Source organism: Lissotriton vulgaris, chromosome 12 (genome assembly GCF_964263255.1).
Source record: "Lissotriton vulgaris chromosome 12, aLisVul1.2, whole genome shotgun sequence".
NCBI lineage: Eukaryota > Metazoa > Chordata > Amphibia > Caudata > Salamandridae > Lissotriton > Lissotriton vulgaris.
The window spans coordinates 32,621,606-32,636,693 of record NC_141700.1 but is presented as its reverse complement, the minus strand read 5'-3'; the positions used below and the strand labels follow the sequence as shown (position 1 = coordinate 32,636,693).

Sequence of the window (15,088 nt, the reverse complement as noted above, 5' to 3'; positions counted from 1 at the left end):
ATCCGGCTGTAAGAGCAGTGACAAACAGTAGAGGAAAACCTGAACATTTACTTTTAATTGCTTTTAAATGCCACTGTCTTCAGTTATAACATAACTGAAGACAGTGGCAAAGCTACATTTTTTTTTTAAATATCTTTATTGGGTGTTAACACTTTTACTCCCATTACCCAAGCTCCCCCCCACCCCCCAACCGACAGAAGGATGAAAGCACAATATCATATTAAAAAGAACAGTCCAAAGCTGGAGATACAGCTAAAGTCGCCAGACTTTCCAAGAATTACACACATCACAAATCATATTTACAGTAAAACTTATTTTCTTTCTGTAAAGCCATTAGACATTTCACATAGATAAATTGCATGTGCATCATCGCCCTTCTTTTTGCCCTACCCAAGCGGCATTGGGCTTCCAAATTTTACCCCGTTCTTTGTCGCCCCATGGCTTTTATGCGAATAAATGCATTTTTTAAGGTTATAGGCTGCAAGCAACCAGGCCAACCATAGCTGAAAGGAGGGGGGGATTTGAATCTAGCCATACTGAAGCAAGACACAGTCAGAAGATAGTCATAGCAATGCACATCAGCCCCCTACCTTCATCAGCCCTGCCACTTTCATTGATTACCACTAAAATTAAAACCGGCCTTATAGTTATTTCTACTTCAGTTCATCCCTTAAAAATCCTTCAATCTGCCCGATTACCCCCGTAACAGCGTTACAGGCTTCAAACACATGAATAATATCAGCCTTAAATAGAGAACATCGAGGACATTGGGTCCCCTTGCTTGTACCCCACTTGGCAATCTGATCTGATCTGGTGTGTAGTACAAGAAAAATATGTTTTATAGAATTGAACCTGTAACTTAGCGGACATCAGGACATCCTGAGCTACTAAGTAGGCGTGATATACTGCATCTACAGGAACGTTTAACTTGTTTACCCATTTTTCTGCAGTTTTGCCCATGTCATCTGTCTTGAGTGAATTCAGGAAATTATATACTATACCAATACGGGGAGGGATAACCTGCTGTAATTTTTCTATTAGCTCGTTCTTTTACTTCCTTCTCCTCCTTTCACTTTTCCAACATGAAATCCTTTATTTGGAGAAACGCAAAACAAATTCTATACATTAGATTAAACTTCCCTATAAGTTCCTCAAAGGATGTAAAGCCCTGAGTTGTATAAAAGCAACTTATGTTGAAAATCCCCCTCGGGCCCAGTTTACCATGCAGTAATCATCAAAAATCCCAGTACGATTTTCATTATTCTGGAGAGGCATATAAGCATTTAGTTTCCCAATCCCTAGTAATCTTTGGATAGGAGTCCAGGTCTGAAAGGTAGTCAGACGAGTCTTGAATCGGACCCTTTTATGGTATCCTAGCTCGAGTCGCAGTCATAGGCATCCCCAGGCCTCCGCCCGATCAATAATTCATAGATAGAGGGACAGGTCGAGATGCTCCCCACGGGGTAGTCCCCAAGTAATATTGAGTTATATACCAAGCAGGTGGCCCAATAATACAACCTCAAATTGGGAAGGGCCGGTCCTCCCAGCTGTTTTGGAAGTGCTAGATACTTGGCTGCCAGAAACCGGTCCCCGGGAGCTTGTTTCCTTCCCAGTGTAAGAATTGGCTTTTGTAGTTTGGTTTGCCCTGTTCCCATCATGCACTGGGACAGGAACAGACTAATTTGCATACAGCCAGGTTCTGAAACTGGGATGGTGCAGTGAGCTAAAAAACGGTGTTGGATCTAGCCCTGATCTCTTGACTGGGTGAGAGCTTTCTGCTTAATTCAGAGACTCTGTCCCTCACCACCCCTTGTTGTAAATATTTTTGTCCACCCTAAGCGTGGAAGGGTATTCTCAGATGTGAGACCCTTGCTCATTGCACCATCAGGATTCAAGCAAACCGGGCCGAAGACGGCTGTAATGCCAGAAACCGGTCCCCGGGAGCTTGTTTCCTTCCCAGTGCAAGAATTGGCTTTTGTAGTTTGGTTTGCCCTGTTCCCATCATGCACTGGGACAGGAACAGACTAATTTGCATACAGCCAGGTTCTGAAACTGGGATGGTGCAGTGAGCTAAAAAACGGTGTTAGATCTAGCCCTGATCTCTTGACTGGGTGAGAGCTTTCTGCTTAATTCAGAGACTCTGTCCCTCACCACCCCTTGTTGTAAATATTTTTGTCCACGCTAAGCGTGGAAGGGTATTCTCAGATGTGAGACCCTTGCTCATTTCACCATCAGGATTCAAGCAAACCGGGCCGAAGACGGCTGTAATGCCAGAAACCGGTCCCCGGGAGCTTGTTTCCTTCCCAGTGTAAGAATTGGCTTTTGTAGTTTGGTTTGCCCTGTTCCCATCATGCACTGGGACAGGAACAGACTAATTTGCATACAGCCAGGTTCTGAAACTGGGATGGTGCAGTGAGCTAAAAAACGGTGTTGGACCTAGCCCTGATCTCTTGACTGGGGGAGAGCTTTCTGCTTAATTCAGAGACTCTGTCCCTCACCACCCCTTGTTGTAAATATTTTTGTCCACCCTAAGCGTGGAAGGGTATTCTCAGATGTGAGACCCTTGCTCATTGCACCATCAGGATTCAAGCAAACCGGGCCGAAGACGGCTGTAATGCCAGAAACCGGTCCCCGGGAGCTTGTTTCCTTCCCAGTGTAAGAATTGGCTTTTGTAGTTTGGTTTGCCCTGTTCCCATCATGCACTGGGACAGGAACAGACTAATTTGCATACAGCCAGGTTCTGAAACTGGGATGGTGCAGTGAGCTAAAAAACGGTGTTGGATCTAGCCCTGATCTCTTGACTGGGTGAGAGCTTTCTGCTTAATTCAGAGACTCTGTCCCTCACCACCCCTTGTTGTAAATATACTGAGTTGTATAAAAGCAACTTATGTTGAAAATCCCCCTCGGGCCCAGTTTACCATGCAGTAATCATCAAAAATCCCAGTACGATTTTCATTATTCTGGAGAGGCATATAAGCATTTAGTTTCCCAATCCCTAGTAATCTTTGGATAGGAGTCCAGGTCTGAAAGGTAGTCAGACGAGTCTTGAATCTGACCCTTTTATGGTATCCTAGCTCGAGTCGCCGCCATAGGCATCCCCAGGCCTCCGCCCGATCAATAATTCATAGATAGAGGGACAGGTCGAGATGCTCCCCACGGGGTAGTCCCCAAGTAATATTGAGTTATATACCAAGCAGGTGGCCCAATAATACAACCTCAAATTGGGAAGGGCCGGTCCTCCCAGCTCTTTTGGAAGTGTTAGATACTTGGCTGCTCCTCTTGGTTTAGTATATGACCAAATGAATTGTGAGAATAAGTTCACACATTTTTTAAACCAAAGGTTGGGAATGATAAGTGGAATAGCTTTCATTAGATATAGAATTTTAGGAAATATACTATTTTGATTAGATTGCAGCGGACCTACTAACGTCAGAAACAGATTGTCCAGCTTTTCAGCTTTTCAAATGCAGTTTTTGCTTTCTTTAATACTGGGCTTGGATTATCATTGACCACTACATCAAGATCTGCCCCAATGACTACACCTAAATAAGTTGCCCTTTTCACTATTCTATTATCATTTATCCTCGTAAAGTCATGTACTATTATCTGTGTTTTTTCTTTATTCAACGAATATCCAGACAGTTCCCGACATATTGATGCTTCTTCTGCTATCATTTTAATAGCTGCCTCATTTAGATGTTACCACGGCCACATTGTCTGCCTATGCCAGGATTTTAGTACTGTGGCCTTGTAAAATTATTGGTGGTATGTTTGGATTTAGATTTAATTTGAGTAAAAACGGGTCTATATAGAGCGCAAAAAGTAACAGGGAGCACGGACATCCCTGCCTTGTTCCCCTAGTGATTGTTACCATCTCTGTTAGTTCCCCGTTTCTACCTACTCTTGCTACAGGATTATCGTATAGGGCTTTAGCAGCCCTAATAACGTTAGGGCCTAGCCCCTTGCTAGCCAATACTGCACAGAGTATGTGCCAGGAGATCCTATCAAAGGCTTTTTCTGCATCAAGCAGATTCACCGCCACATGGTACCCTGACACTTGCCTTGCATCAAACAGTGTGATTAACCTTCAAATATGATCTGTGGTGCTCCTCCCCGGAATAAATCTGTGGCGCCACTGGGTCACCATACCATCAATTAAGGAGGCTAGCCTTCCTGCTACTGTTTTTGCATATATCTTGGTGTCACAATTCATTAATGTGATTGGCCAATAAGAACGTAATTCCTCTAATGGTTTGTTTAGGTCTCGCGACCTATCGATGTGCGCAAGCGCATCGAGCGGAGTGAGAATTCAAGTGGCGAAAATCATCGTCAAACCAAGGGCTTTCAGCACCGCGGTTTTCATGCAGTTCACGTGAACCACGTGATTAAACATGCACGCGCATCGGCAGCATTTCTCCTGCAGGCTCGCAAAAGGCTCCCCTCCCTCCCCACATCAAAGTCATCAATCACCCTCCCACAGGCTTCCCCAGCGCTGCCCCGCCCCCTGCTTCACGGCCAGGCCATCTGTTCCCTGCCAGACCTCGTTTAACTTGTTCCCTGCTTGCCTCTCCCCCGCCCCCCCACCACAGCAATGCCGAGGGCTGGTTTCACTTTCAGCACGGAAGACTTGCCTGCTTTGCCAACGCTTGTTTTTATTAATTTTTTTTATTCAATGCTTGTTGTTTTCGTCTTCTTTTGCATGCCCCATGTGTGTACATGTACTGGCGGTCTGCTTGAGTATGGTTGCAGGTGGAAGATATTTCATCGGTTTACAGAAGGACGCATTCATCTCGTGCAAGCACACATTTGAGTCACAGGATATTGAGCCAGCTCGCACGAGGGCGGTCCGCTTGGCCACACTTGTTTATTTATTTATTTACTTAGTTGCACAAGCGTCGACAGTGCTTGTTTATTTATTTAATGACTTAGTTGCACAAGCGCAGTCCGCTTCGCTCTCGTGTCTCTTTCCTGCTCTCTCTCTCTCGTGGTTCTGTTTAATATACGTCTCCTTAAGTCTTGCTCCCTCCTCTCTTTCTCGCTTCTTTCAGTCTCTCTTCCAGTCTTGCCGTTTTGTCTCTCTCTTGCTTGCTGTTCTCTCTCTTGCTCTCCTCTCTTTCATTCTCACTCTTACTTTTATTCTCGCTCTTTTTTATTCTTGCTCTTCTCTTTCATTCTCGCTCTTCTCTTTCATTCTCGCTCTTCTCTTTCATTCTCGCTCTTCTCTTTCATTCTCGCTTTTCTTCTCTTTCATTCTCGCTTTTCTTCTCTTTCATTCTCGCTTTTCTCGCTTTCATTCTCGCTCTTCTCTTTCATTTTAGCTCTTCCCTCTCTCTCTCTCCTGCTCTTTTCTCTCCCTCTCTCTCTCTTTCAGCCTCCCTCTACCGGCACTCACTTGATCTCTTAAACACACAGAGCTCCGTCTTCAGCCCATGCCTTTAACAGGCGAGTGAGGCGGGGAGAGATGCCCCAGCGGGCTGTTACCACCAGTGCCTCCACTGAGCGGCACTGCCTCTTTAGTAGCGTATATCGTCCATGGCCGATGTGATGACTGGTTCATGCTGGCTTTTATTTTACAAAAGCTGAAATTCAGCACAATGAGTGAAACATTGAATTGCATTTGTTTTCAAGTTTAGCCCCTTTTACACTGAGGCAGATTGTCAGAGGCTGCTCATTCAGTCACAATTCCTCCTGTGTTCCAGAGCGAGCCCAGCACGCAGGCCGCTGTTCTGCTTATAACCGAAGGATGTACGTCTGGCACAGGGGCAAATAAAACAGTTGCCAATCGCTTGGGCTATCAATTTAATTCAGGATCATCTTGGGTTGAGGTCCCTTAATTGTTACATTTTCCAGAGTTAAGTAGATGAGCAGGGTCCAACACCACTCACCCACGCAAATCGACTCACACCCACGCAGTGCCACTTTTACCCACACAGCACCACTTTCAGACACACAACGCCACTCACACCCACGCAAGCCCACTCTCACACACAAAACTCCACACTCACCCATGCAATGCCACTCACACACGCAACGCAACTTACCCACGCAACGCCACTCACCAACGCAATACCACTCACACATGCAACGCCACTCATCCACGCAACGCCACTCACACACGCAACGCCACTCACCCATGCAACGCCACTCACACATGCAACGCCACTCACCAACGCAATACCACTCACACATGCAACGCCACTCATCCACGCAACGCCACTCACACACGCAACGCCACTCACACACGCAACGCCACTCACACACGCAACGCCACTCACACACGCAACGCCACTCACACACGCAACGCCACTCACACACGCAACGCCACTCACACACGCAACGCCACTCACACACGCAACGCCACTCACACACGCAACGCCACTCACTCAAAGCCACTCACACCCACTCAGTGCCACTTTCACCCACACTGTGCAGTGCACAATAGGTCTCGCAGTAGGAAAGTTGGAGCTATTGGTTTTGTAAATGATAAAGCCCTTTATGTTTTTTAAATGAAAACAAAAATAAAAGGCATTGTTATTTGCAATTGAAATAGCTCCAACTTTCCTACTGCGAGACCTATTGGCAACGCCAGTGCTTGTTTGAGGAATACCACTATTTTAGCCTCAGCCGATGATTTTGGAGGGGTTTCTCCCCGAAAAGTCTGTATAATGAGATTGAACATTACCTCTTTGACTTGATCAGAAAAAATCTTGCAGAACTCCAACTGTATGAGATCAGGCCCAACAGCCTTCCCATCGGACAGTCTTGTGAGCGCTGCAAGCATCTTCTCGCATGTCAGACAATCCTCTAGCTGTTCTTGTGCCTCCTTTGTCAGCGGCTCCCCTGAAGCAGTTTTTAGATATTGTTCCACTGCAGTTTGTTTCTGGGCTTCAGACCCAGCCATTTCCTCCTGATATAGACTGTGATAAAACCTTTGAAAGGCCTCCCTCATCTCCTCCGTACCATAAACCGCCCCGTACTGGATCCCTGATGTGCGTAATTGTATTGCGGACACATTTCTGTCATGTACGAACTGCGAGTTGGTGTCCTATTTTGTCACTAAGCTCCTTTGCCTTCTCTTTGTTACTCGCCTTCTCTTTGTTACTCGCTATCTTATCAACTGATTTCTTTATAAGAGATTCGCCGATAGAAGCTTTGGCTAGTGCTATCTCCTCTTGAACGGCCTCGATATTGTTTCCATGCTGTACAGCCATAGCAAGCTTTTGCTCGGCCTGGGCTAGCCTAAGATATAGCTCCTGTACCTTACGTTTCTCACCTTTCCCACCTTTCCCTTTTTTCAAGGAGAATTGAATGGTCTCAGCCCTAACAGCTGCTTTAAAACAATCCCATACAGTTATCAGAGGAGCAGTGCCTACATTTTGATTCAAGAAATCACATATCCGGAGGCTTCAGGAGGCATGGGCCAGTGACACTGGTACCTTAGATGATGAGGACTGGCAAGGCCCATACAGAGCCCGTGCGAAATAGCAATCCGCCCCAGGTTTAGGCTGGTCCAATTGAAAATTCTACACTGTGTGTATTACCCTCGCACACATCTATTGGCGTGGGGCAGGAGTCAATCAGCCCTTGCGTGAGGGGCTGCCAGGGAGAGGTCTCCTTCTACCACATATTATGGGAGTGCCCTGAAGTGGCTTCTTTCTGGACCAAGGTCACGGACACTATGCCCGCGGTTGTGGGTGACAAGGTTCCGATGGAGCCAAAGTGGCTGCAATTGATGATTAAGGGGGGACACGGACTGGACGAGGCACGTTGAACTTTAGCTGGCTCTGGCCGCGGGGGTAGCGAAAAGAAACATCGCCGGGGGTGGGGCTCCCAGACGCCCCCGCAATGGGAACAGTGAGAAGGACCTAGACTGGTGCCAAAGAGCTGAGTAAACCATATACAAGAGCAGGGGTTGAATCAAAAAATGGAAGAAGATCTGGGGGCCATGGCGGATATATAAAAGGGTGCGAGGAGGGAATCGGGTAAGTAATTATGTAATTGAATATCCCACTTGTGTACTAATGTGCTTGTATTTATTCACCACAACGCAATTTTCTAATCGGCTTCTTGGACACGGTCTACTGTTTTATGGTACTATGAGCTATGTTAATAAAAAGATTTTTTTTTAAAAGAATTCACGTATCCAAGCCCTAATATGTTCTTGACAGCCCAGGTCCTTTAACAGAGTTCTTTCAAAGGTCCAGGAGCAAGTTTTTGGTGTAATTCCCGTCATTGCTATCTCTAGCACCAACGGGTTATGGTCTGACAAAAACACGGGGAATCTATGGAATTTGCAGTCTTGTTGTACAATAGATACTACCAGAAAACAATCCAACCTGCAGCGCTTCAAGTACGGGCCTGAAACGTATGTGACGCCATTCTAAAATAATTTAGTCTTGGCCCAAACATCTAGAAGCCCATGCGTGTCACACAAATTATGTAAGGCTTGTAATACTTTTGGCTTCCTACCCCCATATTTAAGGTGCGCCTCCAAGTTAATCGGAAGATTAATATTAAAGTCCCTACATACTAAAATGGGCAACTGCCAGTGTGCAAGTTCATTATTCAGCCAGTTAAATACCCCTGGATCATCCTGCACATATCCGTATATTGAGCAGAGTGTGAACTACCTATCCCCCATCAGATTGCACCTCATGATCTCCAACCTCCCCATTGCTCCATTGAATCTGTACGAGACAGCCCATACTGTACTTTATTATTTTGAGGTAAGACCGCACCCCCCCCGCGGGTTCTAGTGGCTTGGGTAGTACACGCAATAAGTCTGAAACCCAAATTCTTTAGAAGACCACCTCTTGATCCCTCTGTGTGAGTCTCTTACAAACGTATGTCTGCCTGCAGTGCCCTAAGTCCTTGTGCCACCTTTTGCCTTTTCTTTAAGTCATTAAGCCAGGTTATGTTAAGAGTAGCAATTTTCAGTACCCCTGATCCTTTCCCTATATTAGCCATATGGATATCATGATGTCCACCCCTCTTTGCCTGTTTGAAAATAGGTGCACATTTCCGTAATTCCCTGCTTTCAGTAAATCCCACTTCCCAGCCTCATCCACCCGTCTGTTTCCCTCCACCCCCTCTAGAATTCCCAGGAAGCGTAAGTTGTTCTGCCCTGGGAGGTATTTTCTACTTTCAAAGCTTCCACTTGTGCCTCAATGTAGCCGTCCCTCAAGCCAACGATGTGGCTTACTCATCCAGCATATACAACGGCACCAGGAGAAAAATGAAATAGCAGACAAATAAATATATATACACAGACAAATATACACACGTGTGTATGTGTAACAAGGCTGATTGGACAGGCTGACATTTCACCGCCAATGTTTATAAAAAACAAGCGTGCCAGCATTCCATCTACTGAACAAAACATTAATGCAGTTACTTTCGCAGTATAAAGTCCATGTCTTCACAAAGAGACTGAGTGTGAGTGTGATTCCACTGCCAGCATACGAATATGGGAAAAGCAATCACTTGCTCCGCAGTCCATTTTAAAGCAGGTTATGTTTCAGCCCATCTGAAGGATATCTTTGCCATGCAGATCAAAATCTGAAGATTCTTTGCCACATAATGATCGCTCTGCAGCGTAAAGACTGAAGCTGTAAAATCTGCAACGCCTAATCTAAAACGGAGAAGAACAAGAAGTACAACAGCATCAGACCACAACTCACATATGGACCTCATACATCCGTCACCCAACTCTTCCCAAACAGATCATACTACAAACTTACATCTTTCTCACCACCATTTTACAAGACAGTAGTGTGAACAACATTAATGCAGGAACGAATACAGAAACAGGGATGGAATCTCTTATAACAACTACACATACCAGAGGGACCTTCAAAGAGCTAACGAATGCTGCCAACTGATCTCCACAACCAAGTCTACAGCATTCACACTAACTCCTCTCACTTCACTGGTAAACACTGCGCCCTGATATCATAACTGTACCTCTTGTATCCTGACCCAAGACATTAAAACACTGTCCACAGAGACTTAATAGTAAGACAACACTCTACTAACAACACAGGCTACACAGTGTTAGCATGCTACTCAAGCGAGCAGTCACTCCAGCACCTCACCCTTGGCAGTAAGCTCTATAAAATAAAAGGGAGTTTGTATTATCAATATAAAAACCCGTCTCAAATGTTCTCAATACAGGAGACTTATGATGACTTTAGACATGTATCCTAAATGATGCAGCTGCTCATCTGTAACAAGTTATTACAGTAGGCTTCAGGTGTCACAATGCCCTCTGCCAGATCCAACAGCAAGGATGAAAGGTAGGTCAGCTGGCATAATTAAAGCTGCATTTAAAAAGGAAAACAGGAACAGGCTTTTTTCTGTCTTCACATATATTGTTCTAAAACAAGAAGTGATCATCAGAAAGAAGAAAGTTATGGCGATAATTATATTTTACACACAATAGGCCTCTACAAGAACGGAAGCATCTCTACATGTTTCAACACTTTCTGATGTACAGCATTTTTCTAACCCGACTTACATAAAACTGTTTGCCATGTCTTCTTTCAAAATTACTAACTGCATTTTCATGTTTCATTTTGTGTTCCAGATTCTGCTTTCATTCTTTTTGTCTTCTATTGCACTGTATTGTATTGTAATTATATAGCGCTTACTATCCCTGAAGAGACGTCGAGGCGCTTTTTCGGTGAATATGAAAGCACAGGCCATCATGGTTTTAGGTGGTTTGAGCGAAGGATGATATTGGACCACTTATTAAAAGGAACAAAATACCCTCTGCGTCAAATTAAAAGGATATTATATACATGTAACCTGGGAATTGCATGATATAATAAAGGCACTCTGCGTCGTATCTCTCGCTATAATTCATGGAACCTTATGATATCCTTATAATGCACGGCCAGAGGTTTTTTATTATATAAAAATATATATTAATCATGTTTTGTTTTTTATAGGTCCATCTGCAATGGCTACAGACAGCTTGAGTGGCACAACGCTACACTAGATTTCATTACCATATAAATACCATAGGAAGACACTGGATAGCCTGGAGGCGTGAACCTCCACTGTCCTTTGTAAACATTCTACTGTTGGATGTTGTGAAGTGTCAAACGGTTACCCAGGGCCACCAGGCCATACCCCTGTCCTAGCCCAGCTCAAGGGGCACGCAGAGCTTCGCCAGCCCTGTGCTCGGGCCTACCCCGCCCCGGAGCTAGAGCCGAGGACTCACCTCGGAAAGCCGGGGACCCGCAGGTCTCTGCCACCCCCTGCGTCCGGTGCGCCTGCACCTCAGACTGCAACGCGCCTCTGCCACGCACTGCGCATGCGCACAGCCCTCCAATGGGAAGCACACACCAGCACTGAGGGTACAGGAAGTGAACAGTAACGCTGGTGACTATAGAAAACGGACTGTATCGCGGAAGTGCTACTCTCACACGCAAAGCGGCGGCCATCTTGGACTAGTCTTGCAGCATTTGCACCACAGGGTGATTGACGCAACACAGCAATGAGTGTGTTAATTTGCTTATGTCAAGGGATACTTAAATGACTAGAATAAGTAGTTTATATGCAATGTAAATACTAATATCCAGAAAAATTCAACTAGTGACACCATAAGCTTTTAACTTGAAGGCATGAATATGCGGGGATGTGTTAAGATAGAATTTTATTCCAACTATTATGCAGTGCATCTGTAACGTTCGTTAATAACTACTCGAGGCAAGTAGTGAGGTTGCAACTCTTATTTATTTGGCAATTGAATTAATCAGTCCGAGGAGCGCCGGCCGGCGCTCTGCTCCGTGGTTTGCTCAGCGCGCTAATGATGCGCGCGCACTCCGCGCCAACATGGCCGCCTACGTCACGTCAACGTGACGTGAAAACCACTAGACCGCTACATATCTCCCCCTTTTACCAAACCCATGTAAAGTCACTCACAGTTCGCAGTTTAGCTCAAAGTCTCGGAATCTGGCAGGTCTTACGACTTGTCTTCCACTCCTGGTCACCTTACCAATATTCTCTCGAGCCCCTTGACTCTGCGTTTCCTCTTCTTCTGTTCCTCCGCTCATCGCTCCCTCACTGTTCATATTCCCTCTCGGCCTGTCCATCTCTGCTGCTGGAGTCTCACATCCTTCTTCACCTTCTTGCACCTCCCTTGCACCTGCTTCGTCCCTTTTTTCACTTCCACCAATCCTATTCTCTTCATTCATGTCGTCCATGTCTTCACCTTCCGAGTACCACTGTCCCCATCTCAATATCTTGTTGCACCGGGCCATGCGGTCCTGCGACCACACGTTCCCATCACTGAGCAGAGCCGCTCGATCGTAAACTTCCTTAACCTGCATCGGCTTGCTATATTTGCTGTCTCCCTTTCTTTGTAGGGTGGCCAGCTTTACTCTCACCCACTCTCCTCTTTCTAGATGAGTGTCCTTCACATTCCTCCGTTTATTGTAGTTGTTGGTGTAGATGGCTTGTGCTCTTTCCAGATTGGCCCTTACTACAGCCGGAGACCACTCACTGGTTACCACCTTCTCCTTCCAGATCCTGTTGTCATGCGTGAAGGGTTCACGTCCTCTCAATATTTGAAACGGGCTGTACCCCGTGCCTGTGGGAGTTATTCTGTAGGCCCACACCATGTTCTCCAACGCTTTCTTCCAGTCTTTATTGCTGGCGATGGCCACTTGTATGGCCCCCATCACTACTCTGTTAAATCGCTCAACTAGACCGTTGCCCGCTGGATGGTAAATGGCCGTGTGCTTTGTGGAGATGCCATTTCTTTCCATGAATTGTTTCCATCTTTCCGACGTGAACTGTGGTCCATTGTCACTTAAGATGGACTTGGGAATTCCTTCACGGGTGAACGTTTCGGATAGGAACTCCAGGATGTTCTCAGTGTCCATGGATTCGCTCACTTTTATCTCTGGCCATTTGGAGTAACGGTCTATGAGGACACACACATATTTCTGTATGCTCTGGTCATCCAGCACCGGTCCTAAAATGTCTATTGACAACTCTTCCCATGGGTTTACGGGATTGTCGAACTTTCCAAGAGCTGGACGTAGTGGCCTCAATGTTTTGTCGGCCCCTTGACATTGGGGACACTCTCTGACATGCCTCTCTGCTCTTACGTCCATACCTGGCCACCAGTAATTCTGTTTCGATCTGGCCTTGAGCTTCCCTATGCCGAGATGGCCTTCATGTAATAAGTCCAGCAGCTTGTTGATGAGATTCCTTGGGGGGATTACCTTGTCTCCCCGGTAGATGAATATGCCCTTGTCTCCTACTGACAGTTCCTCCTTCACTTCATAAAATGGTTTGAGGTTGGTTTTCACCTTTTTCTTCTCTGGCCAACCTTGTATGATGTGCGCCCTTACTACCTTGAGGTCGGTGTCTTCTTCATACGCTTCAGTCCATTCTTGTATGCTAATTATCTTCTCTTGGTCCTCTATGAGAGCCACCATCTCTCCTCTGTCAGCTGGGTCTTCTTCTCCAGGCTCCATGGCCGCTGCTCGACTCAAGTAGTCCGCCACTCGATTCTTGTTTCCAGGGATGTACTCTACATCATATCTGAATTCCAATAACTTTAAGGACATTTTCGATATCCTGGGTGTGGCGCTGGCATGTCCGCACGATGTTAGTACCTTCACTAACGGCTTGTGGTCCGTCTTGAGCAGGAATCGGGTACCCCATAAGAACTGGCGGAACCTCGTCGTGGCCCACACTACCGCTAGCATCTCCTTTTCGATGACGCTGTACTTGCCTTCAGTCTCCGTCAATGCTCTGGAGGCGAAGCTGATTGTCTCCATGTCCCCTCTTCCTCGGTCTTGCATCAGTACTGCGCCTAGCCCTTTGTCGCTGGCGTCGGTGATGAGCACGGTGGTGCCTTGTGGGTCGTACCCCTTGAGTGGTATGGCTCCCGAGATTTCCTTTTTGATGACTTCAAATTCTGCTTGGGCTTCCGGTGTCCACTGAAATGTCGTGCTCTCTCTGGTCAGCAACCTCATGTTGTAGGTTTTGGAAGCGAAATGTACCACGAACTTGCTATAGTACTCCGCCATTCCCAGGAACGACCTGACTTCTTCCTTGTTCTTGGGGGGCGGTGCTTCAGCGATGGCCTTCACGTTCTCCGTCTTGGGGGTGATCCCCTGTTGTCCAATTTCATGGCCTAAGTATGTTACCGATTGCAGTCCTAACCGACATTTCGACCATTCTGCCGTGAGACCTTTGGCTTCCAGTGTTTGTAGTACTTTCTCTAGTTTCCGGTCATGATCTCTCCTATCTCTCCCCATCACTAGAATATCATCCTGGAAGTACTGTACGTCTTCGCAGTCTCTGAATAGTTGGTGCATCATCTTCTGAAAGACTGCTGCCGCCGAGGCTAGTCCGAACGGCATGCGACAAAATCTGTAGCACCCAAACGGGGTAATGAACGACGTTAGGCTTTTGCTGTCCGGGTGCAGTGCTATCTGGTGGTAGGCTGAGGTAAGGTCAATGGTGGAGTACCACTGAACCCCTCTGGTTTTGGCCAACATCTCCTCTATCCTGGGAAGGGGAAATTTCTCCACCACTATGTTTTTATTTAGTTCTCTCAGGTCCACACAGAGCCTGACCTTTCCGTTGGGTTTCATTACGACCACCAAGGGCGCCAGCCATTCGGCGCATGTGATTGGTTCTATGATGCCCTTCCTCTCCAGATCTTGGAGTTCCGTCTGGACCGCTTCCCTCACTGCAATGGGCACATTTCTCACCTTATGTGCCACTGGAATAGCTCCTTCCTTAAGCACTATCTTATGTTGAAATTTTTCCATTTTTCCTACTGTACCCCCAAACACCTTCGGGTAGTTCTTCTTCCATCTGTTCTTGTCCGGCCATTCCTCCTGTTCTGTGAGAAGAATTTGTTCCTTCCCTCCTGGGTCGAGTTTTATACCTAGATCGCCCTGGTCAAGCCATCCTAGGACGGAGGGTCCTTTCTCAGCAACATATAGTTTGCACCACGCTGATCGGCCCCTGAACTCAAACAGTAGGTGTCGGAAACCTAACATGGGAATGCGATCCCCATTGTAGGTGACTGGCCGTATGTCTAGTTTCTCCAGATCTG

The 15,088-nt window shown here is 46.3% G+C and overlaps 1 protein-coding gene across 2 annotated transcripts in view; it reads right to left on the bottom strand.

Annotated features, from left to right (window-relative positions):
- The window catches only part of LOC147673143 (uncharacterized), a 166,849-nt gene extending 155,518 nt beyond the window's left edge, over window positions 1-11,331 (bottom strand). Inside the window, exon 1 of one of the 2 annotated variants that reach the window (XR_015302598.1) lies at window positions 11,225-11,331. The gene's annotated coding sequence lies outside the window, so the exon portion shown is untranslated. The remainder of the gene's footprint in view (window positions 1-11,224) is intronic. The other variant, XM_086946888.1, reaches the window with a different exon arrangement.
- Window positions 11,332-15,088: the final 3,757 nt, after the last annotated feature.